Below are 26,840 nucleotides of genomic sequence, written 5' to 3'. Positions count from 1 at the left end.
TTGGTTATGAGAAGCAGAAGAGGGAACACATACACCGACTGTTACACCCACGGTGTTACCAGGACGTCCACAGCCATCGCCTGAAGGTCTCGTGACCTGGCGCAATACTTGTCCCGTTTTTTGTTCGGGCGGGACGCCATCATTTCCACCTTTGGTCTTTCCCAACGGTTCACAATCATGCGGAAAACTTCCCGATGAAGTTCCCACTCTCCCGGGTGGAGGTCGTGCCTGCTGAGGAAGTCTGCTTCCCAGTCGTCCACTCCCGGAATGAACACTGCTGACAGTGCTATCACATGATTTTCCGTCTAGCGAAAAATCCTTGCAGTTTTGACCACTGCCCTCCTGCTTCTTGTGCCGCCCTATCTGTTTACGTGGGCGACTGCCGTGATGTTATCCCACTGGATCAATACCGGCTGACCTTGAAGCAGAGGCCTTGCTAAGCTTATAGCATTACAAATTTGCTCTTAGCTCCAGTATATTTATGTGGAGAGAATTCTCCAGACTTGATCACACTCCCTGGAAATTTTTTCCCTGTGTGACTGCTCCCCAGCCTCTCAGGCTGGCCTCCGTGGATACCAGCATCCAATCCTGAATGCCGAATCTGCGGCCCTCTAGAAGATGAGCACTCTGTAATCACCACAGGAGAGACACCCTTGTCCTTGGATATAGGGTTATCCGCTGATGCATCTGAAGATGCGATCCGGACCATTTGTCCAGCAGATCCCACTGAAGAGTTCTTGCGTGAAATCCGCCGAATGGAAGCGCTTCGTAATAAGCCACCATTTTTTACCAGGACTCTTGTGCAATGATGCACTGACACTTTTCCTGGTTTTAGGAGGATCCCGATTAGCTCGGATAACTCCCTGGCTTTCTCCTCTGGGAGAAACACCCTTTTCCTGGACTGTGTCCAGAATCATCCCTAGGACCAGCAGACGTGTCGTCGGAACAACTGCGGTTTTGGAATATTTAGAATCCACCCGTGCTGTTGTAGAACTACTTGAGATAGTGCTACTCCGACCTCCAACTGTTCTCTGGACCTTGTTCTTATCAGGAGGTCGTCCATTTTCTTTGACGACTAATCCTCATTTCGGTCATTACCTTGGTAAAGACCCGGGGTGCCTTGGACACTCCAACGGCATCGTCTGAAACTGATAGTGACAGTTCTGTACCACGAACCTGAGGTACCCTTGGTGAGAAAAGCAAATTTTGGGACATGGAGGTAAGCCTCCCTGATGTCCCGGGACACCATATAGTCCCCTTGTTCCCAGTTCGCTATCACTGCTCTGAGTGACTCCATCTGGATTTGAACCCTTGTAAGTGTTCAAATTTTTCAGATTTAGAATCGGTCTCACCTAGCCTTCTGGCTTCAGTACCACCCTATAGTGTGGAACAATACCCCTTTCCTTGTTGTAGGAGGGGTAATTTTATTATCACCTGCTGGGAATACAGCTTGTGAATTGTTTTCAATACTGCCTCCCTGTCGGAGGGGGACATTGGTACAGCAGACTACAGGAACCTGCGAGGGGGGAAACGCCTCGACATTCCAATCTGTGCCCCTTTGATACTACTTGTAGGATCCAGGGGTCCTGTACGGTCCCAGCGTCATGCTGAGAACTTAGTAGAAGCGGTGGAGGGCTTCTGTTACTGGGAATGGGCTGCCTGCTGCAGTCTTCTTCCCTTTCCTCTATCCCTGGGCAGATATCTTATAGGGACGAAAAGACTGAGGCTGAAAAGACGGTGTCTTTTTCTGCAGAGATGTGACTTAGGGTAAAAAACGGTGGATCTTCCAGCAGTTGCCGTGGCCACCAGGTCCCATGGACCGACCCCAAATAACTCCTCCCCTTTTATACGGCAATACATCTTTGTGCCGTTTGGAATCTGCATCCCCTGACCACTGTCGTGTCCATAAACATCTTCTTGCAGATATGGACATCGCATTTACTCTTGATGCCAGAGTGCAAATATCCCTCTGCGCATCTCGTATATATAGAAATGCATCCTTTAAATGCTCTATAGTCAATAAAATACTGTCCCTGTCAAGGGTATCAATATTTTTTTTGTCAGGGAATCCGACCAAGCCACCTCAGCTCTGCACATCCAGGCTGAGGCGATCGCTGGTCACAGTATAACACCAGCATGTGTGTGTATACTTTTTAGGATATTTTTCTGATAAGCATGTGAGCGCCTTATCCACCCTGAGGGGTGTTTCCCAATGCGCCTTAACTTCTGGCGGGAAAGGGTATACCGCCAATAATTTTCTATCGGGGGAAACCCACGCATCATCACACACTTCATTTAATTTATCTGATTCAGGAAAAACTACAGGTAGTTTTTTCACCTCACACATAATACCCTTCTTTGTGGTACTTGGAGTATCAGAAATATGTAACACCTCCTTCATTGCCCTTAACGTGTGGCCCTAAAGGAAAATACGTTTGTTTCTTCACCGTCGACACTGAAATCAGTGTCCGTGTCTGGGTCTATGTCGACCGACTGAGGTAAATGGGCGTTTTTACAAGCCCCTGACGGTGTCTGAGACGCCTGGACCGGTACTAATTTGTTCGCTGGCCGTCTCATGTCGTCAACCCACTTGCAGCGTGTTGACATTATCACGTAATTCCATAAGTAAGCCATCCATTCCGGTGTCGACTCCCTAGAGAGTGACATCACCATTACAGGCAATTTGCTCCGCCTCCTCACCAACATTTTCCTCATACATGTCGACACACACGTACCGACATACAGCACACACATAGGGAATGCTCTGATAGAGGACAGGACCCACTAGCCCTTTGGGGAGACAGAGGGAGAGTTTGCCAGCACACACCAAAATGCTATAATTATACAGGGACAACCCTTATATAAGTGTTCCTCCCATATAGCATTTAATATATATGTATATCGCCAAATCAGTGCCCCCCCTCTCTGTTTTAACCCTGTTTCTGTAGTGCAGTGCAGGGGAGAGCCTGGGAGCCTTCCCCTCAGCCTTTCTGTGAGGGAAAATGGCGCTGTGTGCTGAGGAGAATAGGCCCCGCCCCCTTTTCGGCGGGCTTCTTCTCCGGAGATTGTGAAGTCTGGCAGGGGTTAAATACATCCATATAGCCTCAAGGGCTATATGTGATGTATTTTTCGCCATACAGGTATTCTACATTGCTGCCAGGGCGCCCCCCCCCGCGCCCTGCACCCTCCGTGATCGCTGTGGGAAGTGTGCTGACAGACAATGGCGCACAGCTGCAGTGCTGTGCGCTACCTGAGGAAGACTGAAAAGTCTTCTGCCGCCTGGTTCCGGACCTCTTCAATCTTCAGCATCTGCAAGGGGGTCGGCGGCGCGGCTCCGGGACGAACCCCAGGGCGAGACCTGTCTTCCGACTCCCTCTGAAGCTAATGGTGTCCAGTAGCCTAAGAATCCAATCCATCCTGCACGCAGGTGAGTTGAAATTCTCTCCCCTAAGTCCCTCGATGCAGTGAGCCTGTTGCCAGCAGGACTCACTGAAAATAAAGAACCTAAAAACTTTTTCTAAGCAACTCTTTAAGAGAGCCACCTAGATTGCACCCTTCTCGGACGGGCACAAAAACCTAACTGAGGCTTGGAGGAGGGTCATAGGGGGAGGAGCCAGTACACACCATGTGATCCTAAAAGCTTGCTTTTGTGCCCTGTCTCCTGCGGAGCCGCTATTCCCCATGGTCCTGACGGAGTCCCCAGCATCCACTAGGACGTTAGAGAAAAGATAAAAGTTCCCTCTGATCATTATAACCACACAAAGAGGGAGATGTATTAAACATTTTAAAGAGTGGAAGAGTTACTGTACCTATAGCAAACAATGCAAGCTAGAACTAGCATTAGGAGGTTTGATACATTTCACCCACAGTCAGCAACAGCACGTTGGGTCCTCTTGTGTCACAATTTATCCACTTCTGCTATATACAGCACTTTAAAGCCAGTATCAGATTGGTTGCTATGGTTATAGAACATGCAGCATTGGTACCATACACACGGTGATGCAGAGGCTGAAATTAAGCACTGAGCATCAGCCCAAACAAATTTCACACATGGCTGCGTTTCCCCTATAGCACACATCCTAAAAATTAAAGTTAACAAAATGTGTCAGTCTGAAAGTAAATACATCAGTTACCTTCCATAAAATCAGCACCAAGCTTCGTTACATGAATAGATACTTGTGCCACATAATAATAGCCCTTAACATGCAGGTAATAATGCCTTCAGGAGATTAAGGATTCTGTGTACACTTTGAAGAGCTCTTTGCTAAACAGGCCATACAAGAAATGCGCATCTTTTATACATCGGGAGATTAAAAACGAACAAAGCCAGCTAAAATCTGACCATTCATTATTCAGCATACTTTACAGGTAACTTAGAATGTGGCATCAGCCAAGTATACTGTAAAAATGGCAAAATTATCTATTAAATGGATGTGGGTCATATATGAACATAAGCAGTAAGTAAAAACAAATTTAGAAATGACAGCTATATTGGTACTTGCGACATACACTGCTCATAAAAATAAAGGGAACACTTAAACAACACATCCTAGATCTGAATGAATAAAATATTCTTAATAAATACTTTGTTCTTTACATAGTTGAATGTGAATGAACAAAAGCACACACAAATTATCAATGGAAATCAAATTTATTAACCCATGGAGGTCTGGATTTGGAGTCACACTCAAAATTAAAGTGGAAAAACACACTACAGGCTGATCCAACTTTGATGTAATGTTCTTAAAACAAGTCAAAATGAGGCTCAGTAGTGTGTGCGGCCTCCACGTGCCTGTATGACCTCCCTACAATGCCTGGGCATGCTCCTGATGAGGTGGTGGATGGTCTCCTGAGGGATCTCCTCCCAGACCTGGACTAAAGCATCCGCCAACTCCTGGACAGTCTGTGGTGCAACAAGGCGTTGGTGGATGGGTCGAGACATGATGTCCCAGATGTGCTCAATTGGATTCAGGTCTGGGGAACGGGCGGGCCAGTCCATAGCATCAATGCCTTCGTCTTGCAAGAACTGCTGACACACTCCAGCCACATGAGGTCTAGCATTGTCTTGCATTAAGAGGAACCCAGGGCCAACCGCACCAGCATATGGTCTCACAAGGGGTCTGAGGATCTAATCTCGGTACCTAATGGCAGTCAGGCTACCTCTGGCGAGTACATGGAGGGCTGTGCGGCCCCCCAAAGAAATGCCACCCCACACCATTACTGACCCACTGCCAAACCGGTCATGCTGGAGGATGTTGCAGGCAGCAGAACGTTCTCCTTGGCGTCTCCAGACTCCGTCACATGTGCTCAGTGAGAACCTGCTTTTATCTGTGAAGAGCACAGGAAGCCAGTGGCAAATTTGCCAATCTTGGTGTTCTCTGGCAAATGCCAAATGTCCTGCACGGTGTTGGGCTGTAAGCACAATCCCCACCTGTGGACGTCGGGCCCTCATACCACCCTCATGCAGTCTTGTTTCTGATCGTTTGAGTAGACACATGCACATTTGTGGCTTGCTGGAGGTCATTTTGCAGGGCTCTGGCAGTGCTCCTCTTGTTCCTCCTTGCACAAAGGCAGAGGTAGCGGTCCTGCTGCTGGGTTGTTGCCCTCCTACGGCCTCCTCGTCTCCTGATGTACTGGCCAGTCTCCTGGTAGCGCCTCCATGCTCTGGACACTGCGCTGACAGACACAGCAAACCTTCTTGCCACAGCTCGCATTGATGTGCCATCCTGGATGAGCTGCACTACCTGAGCCACTTGTGTGGGTTGTAGACTCCGTCTCATGCTACCACTAAAGTGAACAGGCTACCAACGCTAGCTTTCAAAAGTGACCAAAACATCAGCTAGAAAGCATAGGAGCTGAGAAGTGGTCTGTGGTCCCCACCTGCAGAACAACTCCTTTATTGGGGGTGTCTTGCTAATTGCCTATAATTTCCCCTGTTGTCTATTCCATTTGCACAACAGCATGGGAAATTGATTGTCAATCAGCGTTGCTTCCTAAGTGGATAGTTTGATTTAACAGAAGAAGTGTGATTGACTTGGAGTTACATTGAGTTGTTTAAGTGTTCCCTTTATTTTTTTGAGCAGTGTGTGTGTGTATATGTATATATATATATATATATATATATATATATATATATATATACATATACATATATACATATATATACATATATACACACACACACATATATATATATATATATATATATATATATATATATATATACACATACATACATACATACATGCATGCACACACACATACATATACACACGCACATATACAATATTCAGCAGTACTCAGGGATGCAAAGTACAGTATGACATAACAGGGTATAGATACACATACAGATGGGATCCATTCAGGTTTAGGATGTGGATGTGTCCTAGATTTAGGATGTGGAAAGCGGATGATTATTTGGATGCAATAGGGGCACTGTGCTGGAGAGGATCTGGTGAGGGTGACCTGCTCAGAGCCAGGAAAATGGATACCTAGCAACAGTGCTTTAACTAGACATTATAGTGCTGTGTGCAAGAAACTGCATCGGCGTCCCCCCTTTATGTAAAATGGGAGCAGTGTGCGCCGTAAGCGCACGCAAAAAAATATAAGGGCATGGCTTCATGGGGAAGGGGTGTGGCCAAAAAATTCATATTACGGTGCACAGTAGTCTCCATTATTCAAATTACACCGCACAGTAGTGCCACTATACCAGGTAGAGCCCTTTTTACACATGACGGCAGACAGCGTCCCCTTTTTACACATGACGGCAGACAGCGTCCCCTTTTTTTTTTTTTTTTTTTTTTTTTTTTTTACACATTACGGCAGACAGTTTCCCGTTTTTTTACACATTACGGCAGACAGCGTCCCGTTTTTTTAAACATTACTGCAGATAGCGTCCCCTTTTTACACATTACGGCAGACAGCGTCCCCTTTTTTACACATTACTGCAGACAGCGTCCCATTTTACACACATTACGGCAGGCAGACAGAATAGATAGACAGAAAGAAAAAAATAAGATTTTACTCACCGGTAAATCTATTTCTCTTTGTCCGTAGTGGATGCTGGGAACTCCGTAAGGACCATGGGGAATAGCGGCTCCGCAGGAGACTGGGCACAACTAAAAGAAAGCTTTTAGACTACCTGGTGTGCACTGGCTCCTCCCACTATGACCCTCCTCCAAGCCTCAGTTAGGATACTGTGCCCGGAAGAGCTGACACAATAAGGAAGGATTTTGAATCCCGGGTAAGACTCATACCAGCTACACCAATCACACCGTATAACTTGTGATACTATACCCAGTTAACAGTATGAAATATAATTGAGCCTCTCAACAGATGGCTCAACAATAACCCTTAGTTAGGCAATAACTACATACAAGTATTGCAGACAATCCGCACTTGGGATGGGCGCCCAGCATCCACTACGGACTACGAGAAATAGATTTACCGGTGAGTAAAATCTTATTTTCTCTGACGTCCTAGTGGATGCTGGGAACTCCTTAAGGACCATGGGGATTATACCAAAGCTCCCAAACGGGCGGGAGAGTGCAGATGACTCTGCAGCACCGAATGATAGAACTCAAGGTCCTCCTCAGCCAGGGTATCAAATTTGTAGAATTTTGCAAACGTGTTTGCCCCTGACCAAGTTACAGCTCGGCAAAGTTGTAAAGCCGAGACCCCTCGGGCAGCCGCCCAAGATGAGCCCACTTTCCTCGTGGAATGGGCTTTTTGATTTTGGATGCGGCAATCCAGCCGCAGAATGCTCCAGCTGAATTGTGCTACAAATTCAGCGAGCAATAGTCTGCTTAGAAGCAGGAGCACCTATTTTGTTGGGTGCCTACAGGATAAAAAGCGAGTCAATTTTCCCGACTCCAGCCCACCTGGAAATATAAATTTTTAAGGCCCTGACTACGTCTAGTAACTTGGAATCTTCCAAGTCCCTAGTAGCCGCAGGCACTACAATAGGTTGGTTCAAGTGAAAAGCTGATACCACCTTAGGGAGAAACTGAGGACGAGTCCTCAATTCTGCCATATCCATATGGAAAATCAGATAAGGGCTTTTACATGACAAAGCCGCCAATTCTGACACACGCCTGGCCGAAGCCAAGGCCAATAACATGACCACTTTCCACGTGAGATATTTCAAATCCACAGTTTTAAGTGGCTCAAACCAATGTGATTTTAGGAAACTCAACACCACGTTGAGATCCCAAGGTGCCACAGGAGGCACAAAAGGGGGCTGAATATGTAGCACTCCCTTTACAAATGTCTGAACTCCAGGCAGTGAAGCCAGTTCTTTCTGGAAGAAAATCGACAGAGCCGAAATCTGGACCTTAATGGAACCCAAGTTTAGGCCCATAGTCACTCCTGACTGTAGGAAGTGCAGAAAACGACCCAGCTGAAATTTCTCTGTTGGGGCCTTCCTGGCCTCACACCACGCAACATATTTTCGCCAAATACGGTGATAATGGTTTGCGGTTACTTCTTTCCTGGCTTTTATCAGCGTTGGAATGACTTCCTCCGGATTGCCCTTTTCCTTTAGGATCCGGAATTCAACCGCCATGCCGTCAAACGCAGCCGCGGTAAGTCTTGGAACAGACAGGGCCCCTGCTGTAGCAGATCCTTTCTGAGCGGTAGAGGCCATGGGTCCTCTGATATCATTTCTTGAAGTTCTGGGTACCAAGCTCTTCTTGGCCCATCCGGAACCACGAGTATCGTTCTTACTCCTCGTTTTCTTATTATTCTCAGTACCTTTGGTATGAGAGGCAGAGGAGGGAATACATAAACCGACTGGTACACCCACGGTGTCACTAGAGCGTCCACAGCTATCGCCTGAGGGTCCCTTGACCTAGCGCAATATCTAGTTTTTTGTTTAGGCGGGACGCCATCATGTCCACCTGTGGCCTTTCCCAACAGTTTACCAACAGTTGGAAGACTTCTGGATGAAGTCCCCACTCTCCCGGGTGTAGGTCTTGTCTGCTGAGGAAGTCTGCTTCCCAGTTGACCACTCCCGGAATGAACACTGCTGACAGTGCTAAGACGTGATTTTCCGCCCATCGGAGAATCCTTGTGGCTTCTGCCATCGCCATCCTGCTTCTTGTGCCGCCCTGTCGGTTTACATGGGCGACTGCCGTGGTGTTGTCTGATTGGATCAGTACCGGCTGGTTTTGAAGCAGAGGCCTTGCCAGACTTAGGGCATTGTAAATGGCCCTCAGTTCCAGAATATTTATGTGTAGGGACGACTCCTGACTTGACCAAAGTCCTTGGAAATTTCTTCCCTGTGTGACTGCCCCCCAGCCTCGAAGGCTGGCATCCGTGGTCACCAGGACCCAGTAGTGTATGCCGAATCTGCGGCCCTCTAGAAGATGAGCACTCTGCAGCCACCACAACAGAGACACCCTGGTCCTTGGAGACAGGGTTATCAGCCGATGCATCTGAAGATGCGATCCGGTCCACTTGTCCAACAGATCCCACTGAAAGATCCTTGCATGAAACCTTCCGAATGGAATTGCTTCGTAAGAAGCTACCATCTTTCCCAGGATTCGCGTGCAGTGGTGCACCGACACCTGTTCTGGTTTTAGGAGGTCTCTGACTAGAGATGACAACTCCTTGGCCTTCTCCTCCGGGAGAAACACCCTTTTCTGTTCTGTGTCCAGAACCATCCCCAGGAACAGTAGACGCGTTGTAGGAACCAGCTGCGACTTTGGAATATTCAGGATCCAGCCGTGCTGTTGTAGCACTTCCCGAGCTAGTGCTACTCCGATCAACAACTGTTCCCTGGACCTCGCCTTTTTAAAGGAGATCGTCCAAGTACGGGATAATTATAACTCACTTTTTTCGAAGGAGTATCATCATTTCGGCCATTACCTTGGTAAATACCCTCGGTGCCGTGGACAGACCAAACGGCAACGTCTGGAATTGGTAATGACAGTCCTGTACAACAAATCTGAGGTACTCCTGGTGAGGAGGGTAAATGGGGACATGCAGGTAAGCATCCTTGATGTCCAGTGATACCATGTAATCCCCTTCGTCCAGGCTTGCAATAACCGCCCTGAGCGATTCCATTTTGAACTTGAACCGTCTTATATAAAAGTGTTCAAGGATTTCAAATTTAAAATGGGTCTCACCGAACCGTCCGGTTTCGGTACCACAAACATTGTGGAATAGTAACCCCGTCCCTGTTGAAGGAGGGGTACTTTGCTTATCACCTGCTGGGAGTACAGCTTGTGAATCGCCTCCAGCACCGCCTCCCTGTCTGGGGGAGTAGTTGGCAAGGCTGATTTGAGGAAACGGCGAGGGGAAGACGTCTCGAATTCCCGCTTGTACCCCTGAGATACCACTTGTAGAATCCAGGGATCCACCCGTGAGCGAACCCACTGGTCGCTGAAGTTCCGGAGACAGGCCCCCACCGCACCTGGCTCCACCTGTGGAGCCCCAGCGTCATGCGGTGGACTTAGAGGAAGCGGGAGAGGACTTTTGTTCCTGGGAACTTGCTGTTTGGTGCAGCTTTTTCCCCCTACCTCTGCCTCTGGGCAGAAAGGACGCGCCTCTAACCCGCTTGCCTTTCTGGGGCCGAAAGGACTATACCTGATAATACGGTTCTTTCTTTGGCTGTGAAGGAACATGTGGTAAAAATGTCGACTTCCCAGCCGTCGCTGTGGAAACGAGGTCCGAGAGACCATCCCCAAACAATTCCTCACCCTTGTAAGGCAAAACCTCCATGTGCCTTTTAGTGTCCGCATCACCTGTCCACTGCCGAGTCCATAATACTCTCCTGGCAGAAACGGACATTGCATTTATTCTAGATGCCAGTTGGCAAATATCCCTCTGTGCATCTCTCATGTATAAGACTACGTCCTTAATATGCTCTACTGTTAGCAATATAGTGTCCCTGTCAAGAGTATCAATGTTATCAGACAGGGAGTCTGACCACGCAGCTGCAGCACTGCACATCCATGCTGAAGCAATAGCCGGTCTCAGTATAATACCTGAGTGTGTATATACAGACTTCAGGATAGCCTCCTGCTTTCTATCCGCAGGCTCCTTTAGGGCGGCCGTATCCGGAGACGGTAGTGCCACCTTCTTTGACAAGCGTGTGAGCGCTTTATCCACCCTAGGGGATGTCTCCCAACGTATCCTATCCTCTGGCGGGAAAAGGTACGCCCTTAGTAACTTTTTGGAAATTACCAGTTTCTTATCGGGGGATACCCATGCTTCATCACACACTTCATTTAACTCTTCAGAAGGGGGAAAAACCACAGGTTGCTTTTCTCCCCAAACATAATACCCTTTTTTGTGGTACCAGGGTTAATGTCAGAAATGTGCAACACATTTTTTATTGCCGTAATCATGTAACGGATGGCCCTATTGGAATGTACACTAGTCTCATCGTCGTCGACACTGGAGTCAGTATCCGTGTCGACATCTGTGTCTGCCATCTGAGGTAGCGGGCGTTTTTGAGCCCCTGATGGCTTTTGAGATGCCTGGGCAGGCACGGACTGAGAAGCCGGCTGTCCCACATCTGCTATGTCATCAAACCTCTTATGTAAGGATACAAAACAAGAGAAAATTCCTGGCGCTATGATTACATAGGTGTGTAAGCAGCTTTCTCGGGGGCCATTGGTATTTTACCCCTGTAATAGAGACAGAAAAAAAACAAAAATGAGAAAGCGCTATTCACCTCTAATGTGGATTTTATTTTTCCTTATTTACCAATATTTACTAAAAGCACATTATATGTATTTAGTGCCGGCCGGCAATACACAAAAACAATAAAATATTACAATAAAATCAATAATATTGTTCTAAACAAATCCTTTTATCTGCACATTTGGAGCACAACGACTCTGACTTATAATCTATCTGTATTAAGACAACTATTTATATGCACATAATGTAACAGCCTGAAAATCTTCTTATATTCAGATACTTGGTTACTATTCAACCCAAGCATATAATGAACCGTGTGCCTTTGTAGCAATATTATGACATACTCGTGTCCATAAGTCCAGGATTAGTGGAACACGTGTAGTGGCAGTGAATTAAGCAGTCTTGCTATCAGCTTATTAAGGATGTTATCCGCAGTTCATACAAGGCTGATGCATATAAAAGTCACTGTGCCGCAATATTTGTAATGAATAAATATACCGTACAGATGCCTCTGTTCAATCGCAATGCTTGCGATACTCCTCCTGGCTGGTATTTCACAGATGCCTTTTGTTGGAGTGGAACAGGTGTCTGCTTTTATCCACGGTGTGACACTGAGGAAGCCGCCGATACTTGCGAGTAGGCGGAGAAACGCGTCTGTCAGCATCTCCGGTCACATTCCATAGCGGACCGAGTTCATCAGCCGGCCAGCTGAGCACAGTTTCTGTGGCGGTGGGAAACTCTCACAATCACCTGCCCACGGACTCCGGATAAGGCCGAGGGTGGTCCACACCGGCCGGGAGGAAAAAGAGATCACACCGTGGATAAAAGCAGACACCTGCTCCACTCCAACAAAAGGCATCTGTGAAATACCAGCCAGGAGGAGTATCGCAAGCATTGCGATTGAACAGAGGCATCTGTACGGTATATTTATTCATTACAAATATTGCGGCACAGTGACTTTTATATGCATCAGCCTTGTATGAACTGCGGATAACATCCTTAATAAGCTGATAGCAAGACTGCTTAATTCACTGCCACTACACGTGTTCCACTAATCCTGGACTTATGGACACGAGTATGTCATAATATTGCTACAAAGGCACACGGTTCATTATATGCTTGGGTTGAATAGTAACCAAGTATCTGAATATAAGAAGATTTTCAGGCTGTTACATTATGTGCATATAAATAGTTGTCTTAATACAGATAGATTATAAGTCAGAGTCGTTGTGCTCCAAATGTGCAGATAAAAGGATTTGTTTAGAACAATATTATTGATTTTATTGTAATATTTTATTGTTTTTGTGTATCGCCGGCCGGCACTAAATACATATAATGTGCTTTTAGTAAATATTGGTAAATAAGGAAAAATAAAATCCACATTAGAGGTGAATAGCGCTTTCTCATTTTTGGTTTTTTTCTGTCTCTTATGTAAGGAGTCGACACTGTCACGTAATTCCTTCCACATAACCCTCCACTCAGGTGTCGACCCCGCAGGGGGTGACATCACATTTATCGGCACCTGCTCCGCCTCCACATAAGCCTCCTCATCAAACATGTCGACACAGCCGCACCGACACTCCGCACACACACAGGGAATGCTCTGACTGAGGACAGGACCCCACAAAGTCCTTTGGGGAGACAGAGAGAGAGTATGCCAGCACACACCACAGCGCTATAAATCACAGGGATGTACACTATAATGAGTGATTTTACCCTATAGCAGCTATATATATATGTATTTGCGCCTAAATTTAGTGCCCCCCCTCTCTTTTTTTACCCTATTGAGCCTGGAAACTGCAGGGGAGAGCCTGGGGAGCGTCCTTCCAGCGGAGCTGTGAGAGGAAATGGCGCCAATGTGCTGAGGGAGATAGCCGCGCCCCCTTCACGGCGGACTTTCTCCCGCTTTTTTCATGGATATATGGCAGGGGATTTTACACATATATAGTCTTAATGACTATATTATGTGTATTTTTTGCCAATGTAAGGTAATCTTATTGCAGCCCAGGGCGGCGCGCCCCCCCCCCCCCCCCCCCCCCCGGCGCCCTGCACCCATCAGTGACCGGAGTGTGAGGTGTGCATGGGGAGCAATGGCGCACAGCTGCAGTGCTGTGCGCTACCTTAATGAAGACCGGAGTCTTCAGCCGCCGATTTCCTGGACATTCTTCTTGCTTCTGGCTCTGCAAGGGGGACGACGGCGCGGCTCCGGGACCGGACGACCGAGGCTGGGCCTGTGTTCGATCCCTCTGGAGCTAATGGTGTCCAGTAGCCTAGAAGCCCAAGCTAGCTGCAAGCAGGTAGGTTCGCTTCTCTCCCCTAAGTCCCTCGTAGCAGTGAGTCTGTTGCCAGCAGATCTAACCTAAAATAAAAAACCTAAATATACTTTCTTTTCTAGAAGCTCAGGAGAGCCCCTAGTGTGCATCCAGCTCGAGCCGGGCACAGATTCTAACTGAGGTCTGGAGGAGGGGCATAGAGGGAGGAGCCAGTGCACACCAGGTAGTCCTAATTCTTTCTTAGAGTGCCCAGTCTCCTTCGGAGCCCACTATTCCCCATGGTCCTTACGGAGTTCCCAGCATCCACTAGGACGTCAGAGAAATAGTGTAAATACACATGTATGTATGTATGTATGTATGTATGTATGTATGTATGTATGTATGTATGTTGCTTTAGTAATACATACAATTATGCTAAGAAATTGTTGCTGTTGTGATATGGGCAATTATGTTATATGTTGCCTTGAAAATTAGTCTAAGAACATTCATATCTGATAGATAATGCCATGGGGCCATGGGACAAACAGTTAAAAACACATTTTTAAACACTCGGCGCCTTGCGCCACTAAGACATTTTGAAATTGGTACCTAGGACCCATTGTCCTTTAAAAATTGCGCTGCAGCACGGGGGGAGGGGGGGGGGGGTTAACCACTTCAGTGCTGCAGCAGCAATCAGCCACATGGATAAGGAGGTCTCCTGCCACACCATGCTTCATGTTAGACCGACACTCCACTGCAGTATTAAGAAGCCTGATCTGATCCTTCTCTGGGAGTGACACTGTGTGTGTTTGCCTGAGGTCACTCTTCTCTCACTGTGCTGGCAATGCTGCAGCGGCAGTGAGAAGGACTGGACGCCAGTCACCCACTTGGGGGCATCTTTCAAACAGAAGGGAGAAGGCAGAAACACACTGATTAAATCTGGCTGGCATATGACAGGCATTCAATGTCTTACCCACTCCTGCAGCCACCTCTGGAGGAGCAACTTTTTATTGCCTTTCATAATTATTTCTGTAAAACCTAGTGACCAGGATTGAAATCTTAGTAGCCATACAATTTGTCAAGCCCTGACACAGTGGCGTACGTCTGCACTCACGGCCCATCAGCTCAAACAATTGAATTATTCACATAACTTTAGAATGGAGCAGCAGGCAGTGTGAAACTATTGAATTTCCCCCATACTGTATATTGCACAGACAGCCCCTTCATTGCCAACTATACGGTAAAAACACCCAATTTACACTTTAAACCTTTCAGTGATCACTCATAGGCTCTGAATAGACAGCAATAAAGAGGTTTGAATTGGCTGGGAATTCTTGAACTAATTTGCATAACAAGATTCCATATAAATTTGGATTCATAAAAAGTTATCTTTTAACTATGATCCTTGACCTCCAAAAGTACTCAGGTTTTTTTTTGTTTTTTTAAATACAAATATGTTAAAATACATTTTTCTTTTAACAATCTTATTTAAAATAAAAATTTTAAACCTACCGGTAAATCTTTTTCTCCTAGTCCGTAGAGGATGCTGGGGACTCCGTAAGGACCATGCGGTATAGACGGGCTCCGCAGGAGACATGGGCACTATAAAGAACTTTAGAATGGGTGTGCACTGGCTCCTCCCTCTATGCCCCTCCTCCAGACCTCAGTTAGAGAAACTGTGCCCAGAGGAGATGGACAATACGAGGAAAGGATTTTGTTAATCTAAGGGCAAGATTCATACCAGCTCACACCATCCACACCGTATAACCTGGAATATACGCAACCAGTTAACAGTATGAACAAAACAGTATCAGCTAAAGACTGAACTCAACTGTAACATAACCCTGTTGTGTAAGCAACAACTATATACAAGCCTTGCAGAATTTGTCCGCACTGGGACGGGCGCCCAGCATCCTCTACGGACTAGGAGAAAAAGATTTACCGGTAGGTTTAATATCTTATTTTCTCTTACGTCCTAGAGGATGCTGGGGACTCAGTAAGGACCATGGGGTTTATACCAAAGCTCCAGACCGGGCGGGAGAGTGCGGACGACTCTGCAGCACCGATTGAGCAAACGCAAGGTCCTCATCAGCCAGGGTATCAAACTTATAGAACTTTGCAAAAGTGTTTGAACCCGACCAGGTAGCTGCTCGGCAAAGCTGTAAAGCAGAGACGCCTCGGGCAGCCGCCCAAGAAGAACCCACCTTCCTAGTGGAAAGGGCCGTGCCCGAATTTAGTAACGGCAATCCTGGCCAACTTTGTTGGCTGCATAAAGGACAAACAGTGCTTCTGTTTTCCTAACCCGAGCCGTTATGGCTACATAAATTTTTAAGGCCCTGACCACATCCAGGGACTTGGACTCCTCCAAGTCACCCGTAGCCACAGGCATCACAATAGGTTGGCTCATATGAAATGAAGAAACCACCCTAGGCAAAAATTGAGGACGAGTCCTCAACTCTGCTCTACCCACATGGAAAATCAAATAGGGCTCTTGAGAGACAATGCCGCCAATTTGGACACCCGCCTTGCAGATGCCAAGGTCAACAACGTGACCACCTTCCAAGTGAGAAATTTTAATTCAACCATTTGAAAAGGTTCAAACCAGTGAGACTTCAGGTACCGTAACGCCACGTTAAGGTCCCATGGTGCCACAAAAAGAGGCTGGATGCGCAGCACTCCCTTTACAAAAGTCTGGACTTCTGGGAGAGAAGCCAATTCCTTCTAAAAGAAAATAGACAGGGCCGAAATCTGTACCTTAATGGAGCCTACTTTTAGGCCCATATCCACCCCTGTCTGTAGAAAGTGGAGAAAACGGCCCAGATGGAAATCTTCCGTAGGAGCATTCATGGCTTCACACCAAGATACATACTTCCTCCAGATACGGTGATAATGTTTCGCCGTCACCTCCTTCCTAGCCTTTATCAGAGTCGGAATGACTTCCTCTGGAATACCTTTCCCAGCTAGGATTCGGCGTTCAACCGACATGCCGTCAAACGTAACCGCGGTAAGTCTTGGAACACGCAGGGCCCCTGTTGCAACAGGTCCTCCCTGAGAGGAAGAGGCCACGGATCTTCTGTGAGCATCTCCTGAAGATATGAATACCAGGCCCTTTGAGGCCAATCTGGAACAATGAGTATTGTTTTCACTCTTTTTTGTCTTATGATTCACAATATTTTTGAGATGATAAGAAAAGGGGGGAATACATAGACCGACTGAAACACCCATGGTGTCACCAGGGCGTCCACCGCTACTGCCTGAGGGTCCTTGACCTGGCACAATACCTCCGAAGCTTCTTGTTGAGGCGGGACGCCATCATGTCTATGTGAGGAATTCCCCAAAGACTTGTTATCTCTGTAAAAACGTATTGCTGAAGTCCCCTCTCTCCTGGATGGAGATCGTGTCTGCTGAGGAAGTCTGCTTCCCAGTTGTCTACTCCCGGAATGAAGACCGCTGACAGAGCGCTTACGCGATTTTCCACCCAGCAAAGAATCCTGGTGGCTTCCGCCATAGCCACTCTGCTCCTTGTCCCGCCTTGGCTGTTTACATGAGCCACGGCTGTGACGTTTTTGAATACGAATGTGTGGGACCCAGAATAACAGGCGCTTTATAATACAGACACAAAAAATATATGTATATATAGATATACTCAGCAACACGTCCCTGAAGTGTGCAGAAATGATGGAGCTTCAAATCACCGTGTGGACGGGCGTCTCCCCTTTTCTGAAGCAATTCTTTCCCCTCAGATTGGTGTTAACATGGAAAAAAAAAGGTATATATATATATATATATATATGTGTGTGTAGTAATGTTTAAATAATAAATGAGTCTCTCTCAATACTATAAACATTTAACACAGCAAGGGCAATATTCATCCATCGATGAGGCGTACCCCAACTCACTTTCCAAACGAGAGAGAAGAGCCTATCAAGGTATCTTTTTTATCCACCTCTGTGTCAGAAACCACAGGTTTAGGTGATGAACCCTCTTTGCCAGGGAAGTAAGCATACCTCACTCACACAGAAAGGGGGTAGTTGAAGCACATAAAGGTATCTTTTATGCTCTGTAAGTTGAATGTTCACGGCAATAAAGATAGTATTCAAACACATCTGGGTTTCTTTCGATGGTCAAACGTATTAGTAATTAGCACTGATTTTCCTCACGTGTGAAAAATTCCAAAGGGGACATCAAAAATATGAATCACGATATGTCCACATGAAGAAGTTTATATTTTATTAAAACACGCCCCGTACAAAAGGGGTGGGCACAATTAAAGTAATAAAAAGGTATGCAAAGTCCATTAGATGTTATAGCAGCGTGGCTTATGCATCCAAAACATACAAAGAAATATAGTCCAGGACATATATAAAAAGCAAAAAAAAGTTTGTTAAAAGCAATAACAATTCGTACCTAGGTGGTAGAGTAGAAGGTCCACACTCTCAGCTGGTCAACATGTTTCGGCCTGTCATAGGCCTTTATCAAGACAATGATGTCTTTGTATGTTTTGTGTCTGTATTATAAAGCGCCTGTTATTCTGGGTCTCACACATTCGTATTCAAATTTGTGCTATTTGAACTTTTGGTGAGGTTCTGTTGTGGTGAACCGGCCTACGGGCTGCTCTTCTTTGCGCCATTTGCTAGGGATTCACAAATTTTCAGTTTTGTTTTGTAATCCATTACGGCTGTGACGTTGTCCGATTGAATCAGAACCGCTAGGTCGCGAAGAAGATTCTCCGCTTGTCGTAGGCCGTTGTATATGGCCCTCAACTCCAGGACGCTGATGTGTAGACAAGCCTCCTGGCTTGACCATAGCCCCTGAAAATTTCTTCCTTGTGTGACTGCTCCCCATCCTCGGAGGCTCGCGTCCGTGGTCACCAGAACCCAGTCTTGAATGCCGAACCTGCGACCCTCTAGAAGGTGAGCGCACTTTGCAGCCACCACAGGAGAGACACCCTGGCCCTGGGGGACAGGCTTATCTTCTGATGTATTTGTAGATGGGACCTGGACCACTTGTCCAGGAGGTCCCACTGAAACGTCCTTGCATGAAACCTGCCGAAGGGGATGGCCTCGTAGGCTGCCACCATTTTCCCCTGAACACGAGTGCATTGATGAACAGACACTCTTTTTGGTTTTAGCAGGTCTCTGACCATGTTCTGGAGGTCCCGGACCTTTTCCATCGGGAGAAAAACCCTCTTCTGATCCGTGTCCAGAATCATGCCTAGGAATGATAGTCGAGTCGTTGGAATCAATTGTGACTTTGGCAGATTGAGAATCCAACCGTGGTGTTGTAGCAATCTCAGGGAGAGCGACACGCTCCTCTGCAATTGATCTCTCGATCTCGCTTTTATCAGGAGATCATCCAAGTATGAAATAATTGTGACTCTCTGCCTGCGCAGGAGCACCATCATCTCCGCCATCACCTTGGTGAAACCCAGAGAGATTCCATCTTGAATTTGAACTTTTTCAAGTACAGGTTTAGGGATTTTAGATTTAAAATGGGCCTGACCGAACCATCCGGCTTCGGGACCACGAACAGGGTTGAATAGCACCCTTTCCCCTGTTGGACTAGGGGAACCCTGACAACCACTTGCTGTTGACACAGCTTTTGAATTGCAGCTAAGACTACTTCCCTCTCTGGGGGAGAAGCTGGCAAGGCCGACTTGAAAAATCGGCGAGGGGGCACCTCTTCGAATTCCAGTTTGTAGCCTTGGGATACAATATCCATCGCCCAAGGATCCACGTCTGACAGAACCCAGACCTGGCTGAAGAGTCGAAGACGTGCCCCCACCGGTGCGGACTCCCTCAGTGGAGCCCCAGCGTCATGCGGTGGATTTAGTAGAAGCCGGGGAGGACTTCTGCTCCTGGGTACTAGCCGGAGCAGGCGTTCTCTTCCCCCTACCCTTACCTCTGGCGAGGAAAGACGAGCCCCGACCTCTTCTGGGCTTATGCGACCGAAAGGACTGCATCTGATATTGTTGAGCTTTCTTTTGCTGTGGGGGAACAAAAGGCAAAAAGGTAGATTTACCCGCGGTAGCTGTGGCAACCAGGTCCGCAAGACCTTCCCCAAATAAAACTTCACCTTTGTATGGTAAAACCTCCATATGCTTCTTTGAGTCGGCATCACCCGCCCATTGGCGGGTCTACAGGGCTCGCCTAGCAGAAATCGCCATGGCGTTGGCTCTCGAACCTAGCAGCCCAACGTCTCTTTGAGCGTCTCTCATATATAAGACTGCGTTTTTAATGTGACCTAAGGTCAATAAAATGGCATCCCTGTCTAGGGTATCAAGGTCAGCTGACAAGGTATCTGTCCAAGCTGCAACTGCGCTACATACCCATGCCGATGCTATTGCCGGTCTGAGTAAAGCACCCGTATGCGTATAAATAGATTTTAAAGTAGTTTCCTGTCTGTGATCCGCAGGATCCTTGAGGGCTGCCGTGTCTGGAGGCGGTAGCGCCACCTTCTTGGACTGGCGCGTTAAAGCCTTGTCCACCCTGGGTGAGGATTCCCAACATACCCTGTCCTGTGCAGGGAAAGGATACGCCATAAGGATCCTCTTGGGAATCTGCAGTTTTTTGTGTGGAGTTTCCCAAGCCTTTTCAAATAACTCGTTCAGCTCATGAGATGGGGGAAAGGTTACCTCAGGTTTATTTTCCTTATACATGCGCACCCTCGTGTCAGGGACAGAGGGGTCATCTGTGATATGCAAAACATCTTTTATTGCAATAATTATATAATGAATACTTTTGGCCACCCTTGGGTGTAACCTCGCCTCATCGTAGTCGACACTGGAGTCAGAATCCGTGTCGGTATCAGTGTCTGCTATTTGGGATAGGGGACGTTTTTGAGACCCAGAAGGCCCCTGTGACCCAGTCGAAGCCATGGATTGACTCCCTGCTTTTTCCCTGGACTCTGCTTTGTCCATTCTCTTATGTAATAAGGTCACATTTGCATTTAAAACATTCCACATGTCCCACCAATCATGAGTCGGCGTTGCCGACGGAGACACCACAATCATCTGCTCCACCTCCTACTTAGATGAGCCTTCCGCATCAGACATGCCGACACACTCGTACCGACACTCCCACACACACACAGGGATATAGTTAAAAGAAGACAGTTCCCGAATAAGGTCCTTTGGAGAGACAGAGAGAGAGAGTGTATGCCAGCACACACCCAGCGCCAACTGACACTGGAAACTATTTCCCAGATAATACAGCCTGTGTAATACACTCACTGCGCCTTACAAGTGCCCCCCCACCCCCCTCTTTTCAGCCCTGTGTCACCGTGTTCAGCAGGGGAGAGACCGGGGAGCCAGCTTCTCTGCAGTGCTCTGTGGAGAAAATGGCGCTGGTTAGTGCTGGGGTACCAAGCTCCGCCCCCTCCAGCGGCGGCTTCAGTCCCGCCCAAATGTATAAAACTGGCGGGGGTTTTTTATAATTACTACCTCCGCAGCCCATATACCTATAAATGCCAGACTTACAGGTTTTTATTGCTGCCCAGGGCGTCCCCCCTGCGCCCTGCACCCATTAGTGCCTGCTAGTGTGTGTTGTGTGTGGTAGCAATGACGCGCAGCATTACCGCTGCGCGCTTACCTCAGGGAAGATCTCAAGTCTTCTGCCGCCTAAGTAGTCATCTTTTTTTCTTATATTCACCTGGCTTCTATCTTCCGGCTCTGTGAGGAGGATGGCGGCGCGGCTCTGGGACGAACGGCGAGGGGAGACCTGCGTTCCGACTCCCTCTGGAGCTAATGGTGTTCAGTAGCCTAAGAAGCAGAGCCTATCACTTAAGTAGGTCTGCTTCTCTCTCCTCAGTCCCACGATGCAGGGAGCCTGTTGCCAGCAGTGCTCCCTGAAAATAAAAAACCTAACAAAATTCTTTTAATCAGAGAAACTCAGGAGAGCTCCCTGTAATGCACACAGTCTCCTCTGGGCACAGGATCTAACGGAGGTCTGGAGGAGGGGCATAGATGGAGGAGCCAGTGCACACCCATTCTAAAGTTCAATATAGTGCCCATGTCTCCTGCGGAGCCCGTCTATACCCCATTGTCCTTACGCAGTCCCCAGCATCCTCTAGGACGTAAGAGAAATAATATTTAAAAAGTATTTCAACACAAATTTTAAATGTGAACGACAAATGTCAAATTAAAGGGATTATACTGCAAACATGTTTGTACTCATTAATACTCATAGCTGCACATAACATGTATTATTTCCTACTAGCATGTTAATAAATTAACACATCTGTAAGGAAGTGTAATACAAGTTGTCTGTTCAGATACAGTTGTGAGGAGGGGGACACAGACTTTTATATAAAATTTTCACTAGTAATACTGCAATAAACACAAATACTAGGAAATATGGTTTACACGTTGGCTTACTTTTTTTCCCTTTCACAGAAATATGCAATAAATGACTGCAGACATTTGTTTTTCCAAGATAAGACAGTATTTCCTAACATTTTGGACAGCTGTTTAAAACATCTTTCTGGTCTTTTACTATATTTCTTCCAATCTTAACTTGGTCCCACCAAGAGCAATTAGGCTTATCAAGAAACAAAAAATTATTCTGCATTGACATATCGTAATTTACATAAAATTATGTAACAAAAAATTGATAAGAACACCACCAGGAGACAAACTAAAGCTGAAATTTGAGTTGTACCATGCAGAAGGAAATGGAAACAAACAAAATTAGATTAAAGGTTCTATTATGAATGACTGACACTTAGGAGCTGAATCAATTGTTTTTTTGGCGTACAAACATATTGGGCACCCACCGAGGATATTCAATTGTTGCCCCGTTGGGTGCACACACCCTGTATGCGCGCCCATTAGCACCGGGTTTAGCAATGCAAAGTGGCTAAATCCGTTTAAAGTACAGGTTAGGGAGCTCAAACTCACGTTTGAGCAACCAAACTACAGAGTTCACACACATTTGAGCTCACACCTCAACAGGCTGCAAGCTGAAATGCATCTCCCAATCAGCATGTGCGCCCAAACGGAGCAACAACTGAATTACTCAATTGGGCGCCATCTAGTGGCGGCCGGGTAGACTAATAATTAAACCCTCCCATATTGTCCACTGAACCTGTCCACTTCTATCTACAGCACAACACAGCAGAGAATGAAATTGAAATGCGTAGGGTGGAAAAGACAGCAATAATATATGGAAGTCACTGTACACAAAAACCTTATTAAATAACATGGTACATACAGCACTTAAATTTGACCATTCTGCGAATGGTGGCAGAATTGTGCTGGTGACGCTTGTTATTAAATAAGCTTTAATCTTCTTGAATGATGAATCCTATATCTATCTATTACTTTCAAAAATGTCATGCTTTATTATTTAAATTTAGTGAACTATACCTTACTATGCAAGTCCCCAGTCCTCTATTTACTGCTGATTCAGGCAAGGATTTTATTACCTAGCATCAGCTTCGTTCTGTGGCACTGCACTCCCTATGGAGTACACAAATGCAGACATCTCAGTGATTTCCATGGGAATGTGCTCACTCTATTCACAAGGGGACATTTAAAATAGATGTAGCACTTTGCATTTTCCTCTGCATAGTGCATTTATTGCTGTGCATCTCAAACTGGGGGGGGGGGGGGAATTTACTAAGCAGTGATAAGAGCGGAGAAGTGAGCCAGTGGAGAAGTTGCCCCATCAACCAATCAGCAGCTCTGTATAATTTTATAGTATGCAAATTATAGATGTTACTTCAGTGCTGATTGGTTGCCATGGGCTGCTTAGTAAATGTCCCCCTTAATCCTTTTGCATTGCCAAAGAAGATTGTGTGAGCAGGACCTGAGTGCGATCTAAGAAAAATAGTTTTAAAACTATGTGGGGGATTCAATTGTACCCGATAATTAGGAAGGGACTTTAACCTAATTCCCCCCCCACCCCAGGTAATTCAATTACCCCTTGTTTGTACAGCACAAAAAAAGTCCTGCTTTTGGGTGAACACACATAGGATCCAAGATTAGTTTCTGGATTTGTGTATTTTTGTGATCAGAAAAAAAGGCACTTATCTGGGATTTTGTTTTGCCTGCCTATGGGAAGGTGGAAAAAAAAAACCTGATCGTGACGGCTATCGGGGACTATTGAATAAACTCCGGAGAATCAACTGAGCAAAAATATAATTTTCGGGTAAAGAGTGGAAAATGATGGAAATTGGGGTATGGGGTAGGTCTATTTTTAGTGCTTTATGAGTGGGTAAAGTGTTTTAAGGCTTGTAGTTGGGAGTAATAGTTTTTTGGAAGTTTTTTTTTTTTTATTTGGCTTAAACTTACCCAAATGTATACTTATACCCATTTTTATGTACCGCTAATTTAATATGAAAACTTAATTTGCTGCAAAACACTTTATAATTTTTTTCATTTTTGGAAAATGCTTAAACAGCTATTTTACCCAATTTAAGGACCTTAAATGCTTTTATTATGACCACTAATGCACTTCTATATGTCATCCTATATTATTTTGGCTTTGTTTGGAGTACAGGTCGATTTACCCATTTTCAACTACAATTTTCTGGTTTTGCTGGCAAACATCGCACAAATCCCGTTTTCACACATTTGCAATTGGATAAGTCAGGAAACAGGAGCACGCATAGTAGAGAAAAGCCATTTTCACAGCACTTCTCATGAGAAAAGTTAGTATGTGATTGTTACGATTGCGCCCAACCTCAGAACTCTTTCCAAGTTGGGTAATTATGACGGTGTTTCGAAAATTATCCTAAGAAAATATATTAGTCTGCCAAAACCAAGGGGATTATTTTAGGAAGGAACTCCTCCCAAAGTCAAGACGGCCCTTTGTTCCGCTTACAGTATATACTGTATGCTTTAACATCAGTAGCATTTGCCTCACAAGGCCATATGTATAAAAGAACACACTATCAGAACTAGAAATTAAGTTTTAATTTCAAGAATAACTTCAAAGCTTACAGTTACAAAAATACTTACAAATAGTATTATGATTCTTTAAATGCACGCAAAGACTACAGACTAGTGATGAGCGGATTCGGTTTTACTCGGTTTTACTCGGTTCTCAAAACCGAATCTTATTGGCTATCCAAAACACGTGACATCAGTGAGCCAATAAGATTCGGTTTTGAGAACCGAGTAAAACCGAATCCGCTCATCACTACTACAGACAATATCAAAGAAAATAAAAAGGACAAAAACAGAGTTTAGATATCATCTTCGAAGTGAACAATGTTCAGAGTAAGTCCGCTCCTGATAGAAGTTTGCCATCCTAGCCATGTCGCTACCTTAAGAGAATGACAGATGATTCAGCTACAACACATCTATCTGGTTCTGCTTTTTGACCCCCACCTTTGTGGAAATTAAATCTTTAAAAACCAAACTTAATTGATTGCAGTCTGTGTGTAAATTCTCTATTGATCTCATAGCCCATGGTTTCTCTGACAGATCAGCAGGGGCTACAGAGAATTCACAACATACAGTAGTTTGTCAGAAGAGTCCACGGTGTATGACTAGCTCAGAATATGGCAGAAAACCACTTATCAGCACTTCTCTTTGTCTTCAAAATATCTTGTGGTCTCTGGAGGGGCATTTGTAAAGGAAAGTGTCCCCTACACTTGCCCTCATGCTGTGACAAGAAAACATACCTTTCCTTACAGCCAAATGGCTTCGAGTAGACACTGGCTAGCTAATTACAGAAAATAGGATTTTGGTACTTACCAGGTAAATCCTTTTCTTTGAATCCATAGGGGGCACTGGAGTACTCTTGGGATATGGACGGGCGTAGCCGAACAAAGGCACTGAATATTCAAATTTAGGACTCTCCCCCCCCTCCATATCCCCAAGTACCTCAGTGTACTTTGCCAGTGTTTTTTACTGAGCGAACAGGATATAGAGAGGTTGACAATGGAGAATCCCTATAACATAACGGACAACCACAAAGTTGATCCGTAACCTTATTGTCAACTAAACAGTTGACACCTTAACCGATAGAACCTTATAATTTGAGCCAATCGGTGAAAATGTGTTACCATAAGCTCCTTTGAGCTTAATACCCCCCAAGTAAATTTGTTCACTAAGCTCCCTTGAGCTTAAAACAACCCAGGTAAAACTGCTCTGGGTGGGCGTCCAGTGCCCCCTATGGATTCAAAGAAAAGGATTTACCTGGTAAGTACCAAAATCCTATTTTCTTTATCATCCACTAGGGGTCACTGGAGTACTCTTGGGACGTACCAAAGCTTCCCTCGTGGGCGGGAGAGCTGTTTGATACCTGTAACGGTAGGCAGGCCAAAGCTAAATGCTGATGGCGCCACCATTTATAACGTATAAACGTGCACAAACGTGGTGCACTGAAGGCTATGTAGCCGCGTCGTAGACGCTCCACGACCCGTTGGGTCTGACATTCCCACAGAACCTGTGGGATGAACTATTACTGACGTAGGCGATTGTAACTTAGCCTTAAAGTAAGTCTGACTTGTAGTCATTATTATCCAACTGGATAATGTCTGCTGAGAAACTGGCTAACCCCAGTTTGCAGTATCATATAGAACAAACAACATATTCATATCACGTACTGTAGACGTTTGGTACATATATAAACGCGTAATGCGTGTACCACATTCCGAATTCTAGAATGTGCTGTCCCCACAGGAACCACTATTGGTATATTGATGTGAAGAATACGAAAGCGAATTTCGTCCGAAGATCTGCTTTGTCATGAGAAACTCAAATACGGTGGCTTGGAATACAAGGCACCCAAATATGAAAACAAAACCCTTGCCGAAGCCAAGGATAGAAGCCAAGGCTAGAAGAAAAATGTTTTCCAAAGTGAGAAACTTAATTCTCATTTGTTGTAAAGGTTCAAAAACTATGAAACTTAATTTCCCTTTGTTGAAAGGGTTCCAAAATATGAAAACTGTAATAAATGTGAACCCAACCTCAAATCGCCTGGCGTTGTA

The 26,840-nt window shown here is 45.8% G+C and overlaps 1 protein-coding gene across 8 annotated transcripts in view; it reads right to left on the bottom strand.

Annotated features, from left to right (window-relative positions):
- The window catches only part of KAZN (kazrin, periplakin interacting protein), an 847,756-nt gene that overhangs the window by 696,204 nt on the left and 124,712 nt on the right, over window positions 1–26,840 (bottom strand). The window lies entirely within an intron of this gene.

Source organism: Pseudophryne corroboree, chromosome 10 (genome assembly GCF_028390025.1).
Source record: "Pseudophryne corroboree isolate aPseCor3 chromosome 10, aPseCor3.hap2, whole genome shotgun sequence".
In the NCBI taxonomy this organism is placed as follows: Eukaryota; Metazoa; Chordata; class Amphibia; order Anura; family Myobatrachidae; genus Pseudophryne; species Pseudophryne corroboree.
The sequence above is the reverse complement of the archived record's forward strand: the minus strand, read 5'-3'. Positions and strand labels throughout refer to the sequence as shown.